The sequence below is a fragment of the Lepidochelys kempii genome, chromosome 15 (assembly GCF_965140285.1).
Source record: "Lepidochelys kempii isolate rLepKem1 chromosome 15, rLepKem1.hap1, whole genome shotgun sequence".
Taxonomy (NCBI): Eukaryota; Metazoa; Chordata; order Testudines; family Cheloniidae; genus Lepidochelys; species Lepidochelys kempii.
Genome location: NC_136394.1, coordinates 21,304,494 through 21,321,106, shown reverse-complemented (window position 1 = coordinate 21,321,106; position 16,613 = coordinate 21,304,494). Strand labels below are relative to the sequence as shown.

General features: G+C 41.1%; 1 pseudogene; it reads right to left on the bottom strand.

Moving 5' to 3' along the window:
- Positions 1-360: 360 nt before the first annotated feature.
- The window catches only part of LOC140898886 (zinc finger BED domain-containing protein 5-like), a 34,673-nt pseudogene continuing 18,420 nt past the window's right edge, over positions 361-16,613 (bottom strand).

Below are 16,613 nucleotides of genomic sequence, written 5' to 3'. Positions count from 1 at the left end.
GGATCCACTAAGGCAGCGTTTCCCAAACTTTTTTGGCCACGGAACACTTTTTAGCCTATTACGGAACACTTACAATATTATTTTGTAGTCGTTTGGTTTTCAAATAAAAAATTGCGTTATTTATGCTAAAATATATTTTATTTTATAAAACCAAGCAAAAATACAAATTTAAAATAACTTGAACTAACAATTTCTAACTGGAAAGCATGTATAAAGTAGTACAAAAATCAAGTGCAAGAGTCAAAATTAAAAACAGTGTTCTACTTAAAAAAAACTGTTTTTATATATATACAAACACCAAACAAATTAGATTTTTACTCGGAAAATCTATTTTTATAAACAGAAATACAAAACTTGGATTTAATGGGATTGGTGTTTCTGCGTTTTTCTATCACAAATTCGCTTAATATTAGGAATAATGCTGGAAAGTTGAATCCTCATGTCAGGAGCAGCATCAAGTCTATTCCTATATTTGGTTTTTGTTGCAGTATAATACGAAAATCCTGTCTGACACAAATAAGTTGTAGCTATGGAAGGAGCACTTGAACTGCACATTTAGCCACATTAGGGTACTCTTCTACTAGGCTGCTCCAAAAATTATTCAGCGGAAGATCCTTAAACTTTTGTTTCAGATCAGAGTCAGAAATTTAGTCAATTAGGCTTTCATAATCATGCACAGTAAAGCTGACTGGTTTGGCTGTAATTACAAATGGTTTTCGAACCCAAGCATTATCATCAGGAGTTGTAGGAAAATATTCTAATAAAGAGGCCTGCAAGTCACATAAGTGCTGTAAAATGGTGCTGGAAACTTCTTCATGGACTGTAGAATTTATTTCAATCAGAAATTCATGTACTGTAGGGAAGCAGTCGAAGTTATTCTGTTCTACAGAAGATACCCAGAATTCCAGTTTCTTTTTTAACAATGAAATTTTATTCATTATAGTAAAAATGGTCACATTCTTTCCTTGCAGCAACAGATTAATTTTATTTAATTTTTCAAATATATCTGCAAGATACGCAAGTCTCATTAGCCACGAGGAATTTGTCAGACAGTCATTAAATTTTCATCCTGAATTATGTGAAGTGAAGAATATCAGTAGTTCACTATGAAGCTCAAGAAGCCTCACAAGCTCTTTTCCTTTGGATAGCCACCTCACTTCCGTATTTAAAAGAGGTGTTTCGTGCTGACTACCCATTTCCACACACAAAATTTTAAATAACCTGGATTGAAGTGGTCGAGATTTGACAAAATTGATCATTTGTACTGCTTCATCGAGCACAATTTTCAAATATGCTGTTTTGGTTTTTTTAACTGCAAGTACTTGTCTGTGTAGAACACAATGGCTCTTAGTGCTTTCTGGTGCCACATTTATGATTCGCGTGACAGCTCCCTTCATCTTCCTGATCATTGCCTGAGCACCGTCAGTACATACATCAATATGTTTTCCCCAACTAATTTCATGCTTTCTGATAAAATTGTTGATGCAGTTGAATATTTCTTCTCCAGTCATATTGCTTTGCAGAGATTCACATAAGAGCAGGTCCTCTTCAATAATATTATTAAATCTATATCGGACAAATACTAGTAGCACAGTAAGTCCTGAAATGTCAGTGGACTCATCTAGCTGCAATGCATACTCATGGCAAATTTTCAGTCGGCAAACTAGTTCTTTTTCTATGTCATCGGCAAGATCTTTAATACGGCATGTTTTATTATTTGACAACTGTACAGCATCCATTTTTTTTTTGTTACCAGACTGCTCACTCAACATGCACATTACAATATCTTTCGCCCAAGGCTTGATAAGCATTTCTCCAATACTGTGAGCTTCTCTGGCAAGCGCTATAAGGTAACTTACTCGATAAGATGCCTCTGTTACACTTTCGTTGTCTGTTTTAGCAATTTTAATCATCGAAAGTTTACAATTTCCAAGTGAGTCACACTGCCTCTTGAAAAAAAACGTATATCTTTGTCTTTGTATTCAGCATGCTTGGTTTCCAAATGCCTACAAAGTTTATCAGGAGCCAATGAACTGTTTTCTAATGTTTTGTTGCATACGACGCACTGTGCATCAAGAACATCTTTATTTCCAACACACATAAAACCGAAAGACAAATAACTTCCATCATACTTTAGTTTCGGTCTTTTAAAACCTGCTGCTTCTTGTTTTTTGATATACTTCGGTGGAAATTCTTTCACCTTGGATAACTCAGTAGTACTAAGTTTCAGAGTAGCAGCTATGTTAGTCTGGATCCGCAAAAAGAAAAGGAGGACTTCTGGCACCTTAGAGACTAACAAATTTATTTGAGCATAAGCTGTCGTGAGCTACATCGATGTGTCCGATGAAGTGAGCTGTAACTCACAAAAGCTTATGCTCAAATAAATTTGTTAGTCTCTAAGGGTGCCACAAGTCCTCCTTTTCTTTTCACTAGTACTAACAGATTTTTCGGCAACAAAAGACTGCGATTGTTCATCCTCACTTTTAAATGTTACAATATTTTGCTCGTTTATTTCTGCCACAGTTGGAGTACCAGAAGAACTTGCTTTTCGTTTCAAAGTTCCATCTTTTAGCCACAAATCCATTGGTGATTAGGTTTAGTAACAATATTTAGAAATACTGATTTTTGTCAAATTTTGTTTGTCACAAATATTTATATTGTTTTGAGCGAAGCTAATTTAGCTGTGCTTATCTCACACACGGTAAAGACCCACAGGTTTGAACGTGTTGAGTGAATATGTTATATTCAACATGGCGTAAAGAGAATGGCGTGTGCATACTGCTACAGTTCACGCAGCCTCGAGCAGAAGGGGTACGACGTCACTAACTGAAACATGCCCGAAAGGAGTAGATGTCAACATGCTTGCGTGCCGCATTCTCTTTATGCCATGATACTCAATACGAGATCTATCAATAATCAGAAAAAGAGTTTTATGTTAAATTATAGTAATTCAAAAAGTTGTAAACTACTCTTCAAATATGCCAAATTTAAAATTTCAAAAAATTTAAAGACCCTTTTTTAAAAATTATGATTCTTTCATGGAACACCTATTCACATCGTGTGGAACACCAGTGTTTCGTGGAACAGAGTTTGGGAAATGCTTCACTAAGGGGCTCAGAGATTTGTCATCACCAAACTTCAGATGCTGCAGGCACCTTAAGACAAGACATCCTGGTCTAGGTGGTCAATAAAGAAATCTCTCTGGATAAATGATTAAAAGGGCAATAAGATAAGCTTCCTCCATATTGTCTTGCAAGTCCAGTTTTGGGTTACGGTGGAATTTCCAGAAGTGCAGCATTAGTCTTCCTCTCCTTTCATTGAATCCATGGGACTTTTGCCGTTGACTTGAATGACAGCAAAATCAGGCTAAAGCTAAGCACTTCTGAAAATCCCAGTGTTGGAGTTTATCAAAAGAATGGGGAAAAATTTGCAAATGTGTGGGAGCAAACTACTCCAATTCGATTGACTCCTCTTCTTGGAGTCATGTTATCTGCTATTCACAAATATTGAAACTACAATGCCCGGCATTCACAGAGCTGTTTATAATTCCCAGGAGTATCCCAAATGCATACCAGAAATGCATTATGGGTCATTCTCTTGTGTTTCCCTCATCTAATCAGGGAGCAGAAGACAATACCACCTGTCCAATCACAAGGTACAGATGATGGGAGAACCCAGAAGAGATTAAAAGAAAAAGAAAAATGCCTGCATTTGTAGAATTTGATTCATTAAATGAACTTGACCAGCCTGAATGATTATTACATATATCATCAATTTACCACTTGATGGCACCACAGTGCTGCTACTGGTTCACTGTTTCTGTTGTTCCATATAGCGTTCTGGCATATCCCGACACCTGCAGCATTGCAATTACCTACTTTGCTGGTGCCTTCAGATATGCAACTCAGCATGGCACCATGCACCAGAATATGTCACTTCTCATGCCGTCATTCCAATGGAACACTGACATGTTCTGCCACAGCAAAAACAGTGCAGTCCTGTTATCCAGTTAAACACCAATGACTGAGGCTCTGGGGTGGAAACAGCTGTGTCCCCACCCTGAGGCTAGAGTGCTGATAAGATGCAATAAGGGCTTTACACTAGTACTCCTGTGGTCCAGATTCAACCACCTTTATTCCTTGCCAGTCCTGGTGGTCTCAATGGGATTACCTGTGGCATAAGTTTGAGTAAAGATACTGGAATATGGCCCAGTGATTAGAGGCTGATTTGGCAGAGTAGCATTCATTGTCACCCAACATGCTAAGGCGCAGTGTTTGGAGTCCTTGGTCTCCCATTTACCCCCAAGGTCCCTTTACACTGCTCTAGCAAAGTGGTGTTAAAGGTGCCTTATTGTAGTTAAGAATTAGCATCCCTGGGTTGTAGGCAACCAAAATTTTTTTGGATATCCAGAAAAGTCCAGTAGTCGAGTACATCATGTATCAAGACTATTTTAGTGTATAGTCTGGGGCACATATACCATAAATATTAACTAGTCTACCAGAGGCATAGATCCACTAGCCATCCACACAGAAGAGGTACTTTATGTAAGGAGCAGCACTCCTGGAACCCAGCATGATCTTAACACAAGCTCCTTACACTAACATGCCTGTCTGTTCTTCCCTCTCCCCAGCCAAATGTCAAGACTCTGAAGAGAAAATATTGACTCACAAGAGCATGCACTAAATGAAGGTGTTCAGATACCATGGAGAGGAGAATGGTAAGAGAACCTGAAGAATATAAAACACAACAAAAATAATCAGATTGTAGACTTTGATCTACCAACTCATAAAATAAAATAAAACAAAACTAATCTGAACTCTCTCATTCTTAATATAGGAAACTACCTCATTTCTCTCACATCTTTACACTTTAAATCTGGATGAGTTTAAGGTTATTTGGAGATGACTAAAATTCTTCTCTCATGCTTGGCATTGTACATATCAAGTAGTTACCTATTCCACAATCAGCTTTTCATCTCCAACGCCTTCATTTATTGTACCAGAAAAGGGATTTCCTTAGCCACCTTTTTTCATATTCCATCAGAACAGGGCCTCATACTATCAGTGTGAGTAAAACATTTCATTCCACAAAGAGCCCTTCACTGAAAGCAATTGCAGCAGTGTCCTCTAGTGCTCAGTTCAATTGTATGCACTCAGTAACTAAGTCTCCCAGTAAAACACAACATGGGATCAAGGAAGGCAAAATCCATTAGTGTAAAAAAATAGAATAAATAAATCTGAGACAGTGGAACAGTGTAGTTAAAAAGGAAAAGACATTAAAATCTTTCATCTTTTTCAGCTTGAGAGCTGCTCAGAACTGAGATGTTATGGACACTGAAATCTCATTCATCCCTTGAGAAAAGGGTCCTTTCAGGTCAGGGTAAGCATGAGGAGAATTCAGACTGAAGGGGACCATTTGTATTTGGTTTTTACAGGTGGGGAAAACTTATTACTTTTAATTTTAGAGAACAATTTACACACCCCTTTGGTACCTTTGCGGGCATTCTCACTTCACACCCAACCTTTGCTGGTTCAGGCCTTACTGCCTGGAGTCTTACTTGCTGTTAACAGATCCTGGAATATGAAGACATATCATCCCCCTAACCAGGTCTAAACATTTCTGTGAACAGCCCTGTATGTTCAGATAAATAAAGCACAATTAGAATCCATTAAGGGGTTGTGAGTGGGGGAACAAGCAGTTACATACATTTTTGTGTCTGCACAAAACATAATTAGCATCCATATTCCAACAACTGCCAGTGACAGTGCAGTGGCTCCAACAGTAGCCAAGGCATAAGCTCTATTTATCAGCTTGTCATGAAAACCTGCTCATTGAGGTTTTTATGACATGGTGATGGAAACACTGAGTTCTGGTCTACTGTAGTAGCTTACCACCAGTGCATCGCTGGCAGTTGCTGGGGCAAAACGATTAATTTCTTTAGTATTGGCAAAGCCTGAGTGCAAGGCAGAGAGTTTAACCTGATCTCGCTGTAATACCAATAAAATAGCCAGTTGCAATCTGTATCATTATCAGTGAATAAAATTAAAATGTCTGGAAATTACAGTGGCATTGGTAGTAAGTTCCATAGTTAAGGTTTCACTGAAATTTACACTTAAAGCGGTTAAATTTCTTCTGTTTCTCAATTTAACAGATGAATTTTGTCTCCATGTTTAACACACGGACTCTCCAGAGGAAAATTGAATTTTCTGTCTTTTTTTGTGGCAAAATATTTACAAACTTTTGCAGTACAATCATTTTTAAAATCCCCCCTTTTTGAAAATTTGCCTTGTCTTCTACACATTCTTCTAGCAGTTGCTCTAACTACAACCACCAAGCTCTGACAGCCTTCCTAAATACCAAATTTCTCTTTCCCCTCTCCCACCCCCACTCTGATAATAGTTCAGACACAAGCCAGTTTAACCTTTTCAAATAAAGCACATGCATGACAAGTCATCCCTTCTAGTCAGGATTAGAGCTGGTCAGATATATTCAAACAGCCATTTTCCATGAGAGAACACTGTTTAGAAGTCAAAATGCTTTGTAAATTTTGCCAACGTTTCTTTTAGGAGAAAAAAAATTCTGACAATGTCAAAAGTGCTGTTTTGACATCTTGGAATTGAACTTTTTTATTTTTTATTTTGAAACAACTTTTCTTTTTGATTTTTTTATGTTATATAAAATTTAAATTTTGTAATATCAAATTAAAATGGTCCATTTTGTCAAAATAAAATATTTCAACCAACCCAAAGTTAAATTTTGTTCAGAATTTTCTTTTGCAGAAAATTTCAAAGGAGGAGGGGGGGGTTGGAAAAAAGGCAAACATCGACCTCTCAAAATCCTTCATGAAATAGAGTTTCCATCCTCTGCACAGCTCTAGTCAGGATACACAAACTGAATTTTGCCAGCTGCCCTGGCTCAATTGTTTGGATACTTTCCTAAATCCATTCCTCACAATGACCTCCTTAGTCAGACCCTCACCATAGCTGCCCGGACAGATTAACGAGGTTGGAGGCCCAGGGCTAATGTTTTTCAGGGGCCCCTTTTTCTTAACATGGTATTAATGAAAGCAATAAAGTACCCATCTTATGACAATCAACAAGTCCTATATATTACTGAATAAAAATGAAAAGAAAATTGAAGACAATGAACAGGTTATATACTGCCTAGAAAACATAAAAATATTGAAAGTCAAATGAAATGCCATGTGTTTAAACTGGCAAGCTTTAAGTGCCACAGATTCACTTATTGTATCCTCAGAAGACAATATGTGAAGTAAATCCCATTCAATTGACATGATAGCAAGAGCAATAAGCTTTGTTTCTACCATAGTTGACCGAGAACAATTTATTAAGGCAAGTTTGCTTCACAGCTGGCAATGAGAGCAGTCTCAATGTAATGAAAATATTTGGGAAGATATTACTCAGATCTTTGACGTACAAAAATGTGATGGTTTCAGTAGCACTCTTTTCTTGCATGTTACCATCTCTTATAAATGCTAGAAATTGATACATTCTGGCAAAAAACAGAGACTCTAGATCATTCAGGAAAGTGTCGAGGAGCATCCAAGAGCATGTTTTCATGTCCTCTTCACTTCATGCTTGATCAAGAGATGTAAGGAAGCCAAATCTTGTGGATAGTCCAGCATAGCATTTATTTCTACTTAATTCATAATTTACCTTGTCGAGGAGAATATAAAAGCTCTCAACCTCGAATTTCCTTCTTCCTCAAAGTTTCATGTCACTTTTGCCATCTGGAAATTTTTGTGTTACAATACGTTTGTGTTCTTCCCAATAGGACTCATCAGCATCACTTCCCAATTCTTTTTTCTTGCTCCTCAAAATCATCAAACTGAGACAATAAGCTTGTGACAAACTCTTGCAAGGAAGTCAGCAAATTAAAAGCAACAACAAAATCCAGGCTTGGTTTTGAAGCCTTACACTAGTGTTGACAAACTTTTCTAGTATCACATTCCATAAGATACTCATAAATACAGCTCCCAGTCCCCATATTTTCTTGTACAATGATCATGCTTCCCTTCGAGCCTCAGCATTGTCCACGGTTTCCTTCAATGCCCTCATAGTTCACTGTAATTGATTTACAGGATTCAGCATGACAAGACCATCTCGTATCTGACAGAATTTTTAGGACAAGGAGAGTTCCTTGTTCACTCTTGCACAGAAGCTGCCATCAACTGAGGCAACGCCTCAAAACAAAACCAAACAAAACCAAACGTAGTTTTTGAACAAAACTGAAAAAGTTTGTAATTTCCATGCAAGAATCAACTCTGCAAGTTCCAGCTTCAGTGAATGAACTCTACATGGCATGTACACAGTTAGTGGATTTAGTCTTTTGTTCTAAGCTTGAAGACCTTCATACCTTCAAGTGGAGTGCCCCAAGGGTCGGTCCTGGGGCCGGTTTTGTTCAATATCTTCATAAATGATCTGGAGGATGGTGTGGATTGCACTCTCAGCAAATTTGCGGATGATACTAAACTGGGAGGAGTGGTAGATACACTGGAGGGGAGGGATAGGATACAGAAGGACCTAGACAAATTGGAGGATTGGGCCAAAAGAAATCTGATGAGGTTCAATAAGGATAAGTGCAGGGTCCTGCACTTAGGATGGAAGAATCCAATGCACCGCTACAGACTAGGGACCGAATGGCTAGGCAGCAGTTCTGCGGAAAAGGACCTAGGGGTGACAGTGGACGAGAAGCTGGATATGAGTCAGCAGTGTGCCCTTGTTGCCAAGAAGGCCAATGGCATTTTGGGATGTATAAGTAGGGGCATAGCGAGCAGATCGAGGGACGTGATCGTTCCCCTCTATTCAACATTGGTGAGGCCTCATCTGGAGTACTGTGTCCAGTTTTGGGCCCCACACTACAAGAAGGATGTGGATAAATTGGAGAGAGTCCAGCGAAGGGCAACAAAAATGATTAGGGGTCTAGAACACATGACTTATGAGGAGAGGCTGAGGGAGCTGGGATTGTTTAGCCTGCAGAAGAGAAGAATGAGGGGGGATTTGATAGCTGCTTTCAACTACCTGAAAGGGGGTTCCAAAGAGGATGGCTCTAGACTGTTCTCAATGGTAGCAGATGACAGAACGAGGAGTAATGGTCTCAAGTTGCAGTGGGGGAGGTTTAGATTGGATATTAGGAAAAACTTTTTCACTAAGAGGGTGGTGAAACACTGGAATGCGTTACCTAGGGAGGTGGTAGAATCTCCTTCCTTAGACGTTTTTAAGGTCAGGCTTGACAAAGCCCTGGCTGGGATGATTTAACTGGGATTTGGTCCTGCTTCGAGCAGGGGGTTGGACTAGATGACCTTCAGGGGTCCCTTCCAACCCTGATATTCTATGATTCTATGATTCATACTTTCCAGACATGTTGCTTGCATTATTGTATGACTGACCTTTGCAGTTTTCATTAGCAATGTCATTTGCTTCCAATAAAAGGATTTCACGCTCTGGAAGAGTGACTTGCCCATGTGGCTTTAAATCAGTATAAACCCAATGAAACATTCAGATATGGCACCATGTAAGCAGGATCAGACAACAGATAACTGATTAAAACAGCACTATCAGGAGTTGAAATCTACTATCAAAAAGATACTATCTACTATCAAAAATTTTGCCTGTTTGGCTTCAGTTACAATACACTTTAAAAAAAAAAAAAACTTATGTCCCATTAGCTCAGTGAATTCATCACAGATTGGATTTAGTATGTTCACTTAGAAACAGATCTAATTCGGTAATGGCTTCAAGAATATGTAGATGAATTCTGTTCTGAGGTGAGCTGATAACTTCCTCCCTTCCTCTAAATGCTAAACCACATTCAGCAAGAAGCTTACCAGATGTCATAATATGCCTTAAAACTTCCTGCCATAAGCAGTTTGGATTAGAAGTAGCTATCACCCTGTTGATGCAATTGTCACACTGTCTGGAGTGGTTCACAACCATGAGTGCCAACCCCAGGGCAGACAGTCAAAAAGCAGGGTAGATACCCCTAACCGGTGGTATGAGTTATAACTATATTTCACCAACCTAGTAACAAATGCGAACTTCTGAAGTACTGTGACAGTCTCACCACAGAGTCACAGACGGTCCCCCGGGGCACTCCAGTCAATCTTGCCACCCAGGCAAGCTGGACTTAGTGATAAACAATCACTTGCACCAAAGATCACAAAATATTAAGCTTGCTTCCAAGTCCTAAGAGACCAGTCACTTACCCCAGGTCAATTTGTACCTTAGATCTCACACCAAAGACAATGCTTGTGTAAACTAAGGATTTATTAACTAGGAAAAAAGAACATTTATTTATAGTTTAAATCAGGCAACAAATATACACAAGTGAGTTACAGTCTATTGTTCCAGACAGTGACAGGATTGTAGTAATCTGTCAGCACTGAATGTCTTTTAGAGCTAACCCAGTTTGACCATGTGGATCTCTGCTTCTGTTTCCTATCTGCAACCCTGTGGGAGTCCAAACAGCAAAGGAGATGAAAAATGTTCATGTCAGCTATCTTTATTTCCCTTTTCCAGAATCCAAATTGATCGGGCAAGCCCCTCTTCACGTAGCAAAGTCTCTTTATAGTGATGTTTCACAATGGCCCACTTTGTTTTGATCATCCTCCTTGACGGGTGGGGGAACCACTCCTCCTGCCTGAGTTCAGAGTAGGCATTCTTACAGTTATAAAGCGAAACTTACATATGACCTTATAGCAGGGATGGGCAAACTTTTTGGCTGGAGGGCCACATTGGGGTTGCGCACCTGTATGGAGGGCCGGGTAGAGAAGGCTGTGCCTCCCCAAACAGCTTGGCCCCGCCCCGTTCCACTTCCCGCCCCCCTCAGAATCCCTGACCCATCTAACCCCCCCTGCTCCTTGACCCCTAACCGCCACCCGGGACCCCACCCCCTATCCAAACCCACCCCCCCGCTCCCTGTCTCCTGACTGTCATGACCCCTATCCACACCCCCACCCCCTGACAGGCCCCCTGGGACTCCCATGCCTATCCAACCCCCCCATTCCCTGTCCCCTGACTGCCCCCCCAACCTCTGCCCCATCCAACCGCCCCCTGCTTCCTGTCCCTTGACTGCCCCTGGGGACCCCCTGCCCCTTATCCAACCTCCACGCTCTCTGCCCCCTTACCATACCGGAGCCAGCCACGCCACTGTGCTGCCCAACAGGAGCGGCAGGCCAGAGTGCTGCCCGCATGGCTGCGGGGGTGAGGGGGACTGCGGGGGAGGGGCTGGGAGCTCAAGGGCCGGACAGGACGGTCCCGCAGGCCGGATGTGGCACACGGGCCGTAGTTCGCCCACCTCTGCCTTATAGGATGGGATACAGACATTACAAGCAAGATTAATGCACTTACAAGCATTTTATAGAGTCTAAACACTAACACATGCTTACAAGTCTAACACCTCTCTTGATCAATACTAACATACAGGTGAGCTGGTCTGGTTTCCAACTGTGAATTTGTCAGTGCTCAGCTGACACCTTCAGCTGTGGCAAGAGCTGGCACCTGATTTACCAGCGACACAGTAATTCTTGCTTTGAAAATGTGCTAGCCATGCAAATATGGTATTGTGACGTTCCACACTGAGTTCCTGAGAACATGGCTTCTCCTTTGCTTTTCTCCAGTCAGAAAAGTCTGGGGTTACAAATGTGCTAGGGGATGAAAAGAGTTTGCACCCAAAACAGAATACTGCTCCTGTGGATTTAGAATACATCAACCAATGCCTCTGATAATGTTCTCCTCTAAATGGAGTTTTTGTCAGGAAAGTAGAGCTGACAGAGACAATTTCTGACGTTTGTACTGCTCTCAGGCCTTTCCCGATACACTGGGTGCGAAACTCCTCCATTATGAACTGGATAACTGGATCTTGTTTGATGCTAATAGGACCAGTATCCTCTTCATCACTGCTATTCTAGCCAACTTTGGTACGGGCATGTAATAGGAAAAGTGGGTCATCCTTTTCATCATCACTTTTGTCCTGGATTACAGGAATTCTCGCATTTTCATCCGAACTCTCCTGAGGGCACAAGTCAATACCCATGTCTTCACTTTGATCATCATTTGCAAGATGATTCTGAAGCAATACTAGCAGAGAAATAGTAAATTTGGGTAACTTGCTTACAATTTTCTCTCTCCAACTTAACTTTCCTTTTTGCTGCTCTGCTTGAAAACTCTAGACCGGACATCCCGTTGAAGCAAGGTTAAAACACTACTGAGGAATTACTGTGCAGTGCTGTCATTAGCGACCTTTATGCCTCCTTATAGGCATGTCCCTTCTCCCACTACGTGCCCTGGGAGTTCACCATGGAGTCCCAATCTGATAAAGCTCTTTGTGGTTCATCAGAACAGAGCTTTCCCTCTGGCAAACCATGGAAATTCATTATACACAGAGGCTGCCTCAGCTGTGGAATTCAGAGCTGGAACTCCGCCTGTGAGTTTCCCCTTCTCTCTGGCACTGGCTGCCAACTTCCTATCTGCAAACTCAACACATGAAAATTTCCGAACTGGCACATAAAGATCCAAAATGAACAGCACAAAGTGGGAAGAATGCTACTCACAATACCACAGAGAAGCGTTTGGAGTAAGACAAAATCCTTATTTCCAAAATTACCATAGAAATGAAGAGGAAACATTTACTAGTGAGACCCGTTACACAGGCGCAAGCCTGACACATGGTGCAAATAACAGAATAGAGAACACGTACAGTCAAGCTACATACACTGCTCCTCAACTGTCCTTTATTAGGGCATAGCTTACCCATCAAGGATGCAAAGGGGGTCTCAACCAAAAGTCTGGAGTCAGTCTATATTAATCCTTCCATTCCCAAAAGTTAGTCATCATTTTTAATGTGTATAGATCAGGTGCCTGCCAATGCACACTGCACATGGCAGGAAGTGTGCCCCCCAGGAGACTGCTTCTTCAGTTATAGTTTCTATCTTGGAGGAATCCTTTGAGAGGATCAATCTAGTTTTCAAGGAGGTCTCAGAGGATGAGAGATAATTTACAATTAAGACTAGTCATAATAATAATAGGATTCATATTATACTTACACAAAATCTAAAATTTTACACACACACACACACACGCACCCCGAGTTTTGTCTTTAGTTAATCCTGCAAAAGCCCCCTGGGCTTCAACAGGTTTTATCCATTATGCTTATATCTAGAGAGAGCAATCAAGAATGTCATTGATATAACACTATTACCTTAAAAGCACAAATTATTTTAATGTAACATTAAACATTGAGATATAAAGCACTCATAAAATCATGAAATCCCAGGAGTTACAGTGTGCTGGTAGAAAGCATATTTTATTTTATAGATTAAACAGAAAAACATTAATGTGAGAACATTCCATTTAATAAGGAAAAGCCAAATAGAAAATACAACAGGTGGAATTAATGTTGCAGTAGAAAACTTAACTTAGAATTTCCTAAATTGAGTGCTTGATTTACAAAGTTTAACATTGCACAAAACAATTCACCTTCGCACAATTTCAGCCTTAAAGGAATTTTTTTCAGAAGTAATCAGCAACTGAAAAGCAGAGCCTATAGCCAAACCATGTTGAACCCCCATGACAGAAAGCACAGGGAGCCAAACATATTGTACAAACCTCCACAGAGCTACCATTTTTAAAGGAGTTGTTTCAGTGTTAGGCTGTGCATCACAAGAGTTTAGGCTTTCCTGTGGGATTGCATGTGCTCTCTGGAACTGGCTGGGCTAGAAATGCCAAAAAGACAGTTGCATCTCATTGTTTTTGCCGATACAAACTAATATAGCTACTGCTCTGAAAAAAAGACAGTTGTGTCTATTGCTATGTTGACACTGCTCCTTCGGGCCCTCTCCAGAATCAGAGAGGTATGAAAATGAACAGATGGTCAAAGTTTGAACCTGGGCCTCAATTTGCAAATGGTCTCTAACTTTATAACACACCAAACCAAAATCCCAGAACTTTGGGGTTTTTGAAATCAACATCGGAATTTGGTGGCTTGGACATATCTCCAATATTTAAATACCTTTGGCAGCTCTTCTAAGGGAAATGGAAGACTAGCCAGAATTCTAGAAGCAATAGGACGTCATTTATGAAAAGCTAATTTCCCTTATATTAACTAACTTAAAAACTGACTAAATCAAAGGACTTACATAAAATAACTATGTCCCCAAGCAAGTGAGTGCTGTCAACAGAACTGCATATTTTGACAGGAATCTGAAAGTAGGGCTGGCCAGAAAACAGGAATTCTGTTTTGTTAATTATATATAGGTTTTGACATTTATCATTCCACATTGGGATGAAGATGAGACATTTAAAAAAATTTCAGGTCTCTCTGTCTCATTTTCTCCTGTTGCAGCTGTTCCACTTTATATAAATAATTAAATATTGATTGAAACAGAGAGAGGAAGAGACACTGGCTCTACAGCCCACTGATTAGGGCATTCACTTGGGATGTGGGCACACACTCAGCTGAAAGGTGTGAGACAAAGATTCAAGTCCATGGTCTAAATCAGGCAGAGCAGGGACTTGAATGTAGTTTCGCAGCTGAGTGCCCTAACCACTGGGCTATTGGCTATTCAGGGATAAGGCTTTCTCTCTTAGATTCCATCCTGGACTTGAGAAACTTTCCAGTCTGCAAAAAGTTAGCTTTGGACAAATTGGCATTTTCCAACAAAAATGTTTTATCAAAAATGTTCTGTCCATCCTTTACCTGCAACACTGCTGTTGCAGTCGGATGCTAAATTCCAAAGCTGGGTTATTCAGACATATTTACCATATCAGTTCTTCCCATCCCAGCTAGAGGATGGTCTAGCAATCTAACCACCACAGGATGCATGGATACTCTCCTGAAATTAACATCTTTCATTCTCATCCATTTAAACAGTGGAATGAGAAACTTGGCACACCTTCTTCCCACAGTGACAGACTGGAAGTAATAATCCAGTGAGATAGAGAAGAGTTCTGTGAACTGAATATGCTTGAGTTGACATAGTAGTAGAAGTGCCTGTTTCTGAAGCCAAAAAAGGTCTCCAATTTGAATGCTGATGACTCTACCGCTTGATGTTGGAATATTAGCTGATTCTTACAAATGGACCCTGATGTTGACCTTGAATGAGTAATTCAGTTGTTACTCTCTGGCAAATGCAATTTCCAGTCTGTGAAACAGTTCATTTTGTCATGAATGAACAGAGTTAGGAAAATTGAATCAAACTGTGATGTGTTACATCTGCTAAATCTGTACATGAATATTTAACAGGCGAGTGCTCATGAAGCATTAAAACGCTGAGTAAATGGCAGAGTAAAAAAGGGTAAGTGTTGCCAAACACTGGAATATGTATTGATTTTTAAGTGAATGTTTAATGTTTGTGAACGGTACTAGACTGAGAGCCCTGGACAATGAAAACCTCTGTCCACAGAAGAGAGACAGCCTTGGTAGTAAAGTGGCAAGCTTCCCCCTGCCCTATTGCCTTGACAATGTGCCTCAATGTTATTTTAGAAGAACCATGTCTCAATGGATAAGAGTTAAGTTCTGTCTCTGTAACCCAGGCTCGTTCCCCTCAGTCATTCCATTCTCCCCATCTCCACACCAACCCAAGCCAGATTCAGCACCTAAAGAGGAGGACTGCAATTCCTTTTTTGCCCTTGCCTGAATGTCCAAGCCAACATTCCAATCCTGATTCAGCCTCTTGTGGGGTCAGAGCTCAGACTCTTTTTCTGAAGGGCCTAACACCTGGCAACCCCAGTTTCACTCTCAGATTCATATACCGTAATGCCAAAAGAGACCACTCTGGTCCGCTAGCTCAATTGTCAGATGCTGGCCTGACTCCCCAGCCCAGGAAAGGCTGACATCACACCCAAAGTCTTTCAAGCTTTTCCTTTAGGGCACAGTTGTATTCTTTCAACACAGATCTTACAACCAAAGGAGACTGCAGGCCCCATGGGCTATTCCCTTCATATCTTTTCCCCAACACCAGAGCCTGCCACACGAGCTAACCTCCTTCCTGCAGTACTCTCCGGTTGAGCTCTCCCAGTCCTTTATAGGGACCACCTTTCCCTTTTCCAGCAGGATCTGATAACTGAACAGGCTGCCTGGCCCAGGCCCCCTTGCCTTTAAGGGGCAGACCACCCTGTTACCCTGACCTCCTGCATACAGCCAGCTGCAGCCCCCACACTCAGTTCCAGCAATATGAAATATATGTAACAGGTTTGGGCAAACAAACAGGAAGAAACATCACCAAGAAACAGTTAAGCAGATTATTGTCACTGACCCCTCTGCCTGGCATCAATGTGAGTGCTCAGGAAGCCCACTCCACAAATCAGCAACACTGCTGTGAAAAACAATCCTGCCCACCAGGGCCCTAACTCTCCACCCTCACAAACTCTGGCTGTCTGGAAAGCTGTCTGGAAATCCTATCCCTACTCCCTGCTGCCAGCTCTTCCGAGATTGGAGAAGGGACTGTGCAGGCTGCTGGGGAAGGCACATGAGGTGGTAGCAGCTGCTGCTGCAGGGACACAGCAGGCTGAGAGGCTGAGCTCTGGGCTGGGGACTGGGCCCAGGGAGCGGCCTGAGCACGTGGACCCTGTGAACTTGCACCATATGGGGGAAAT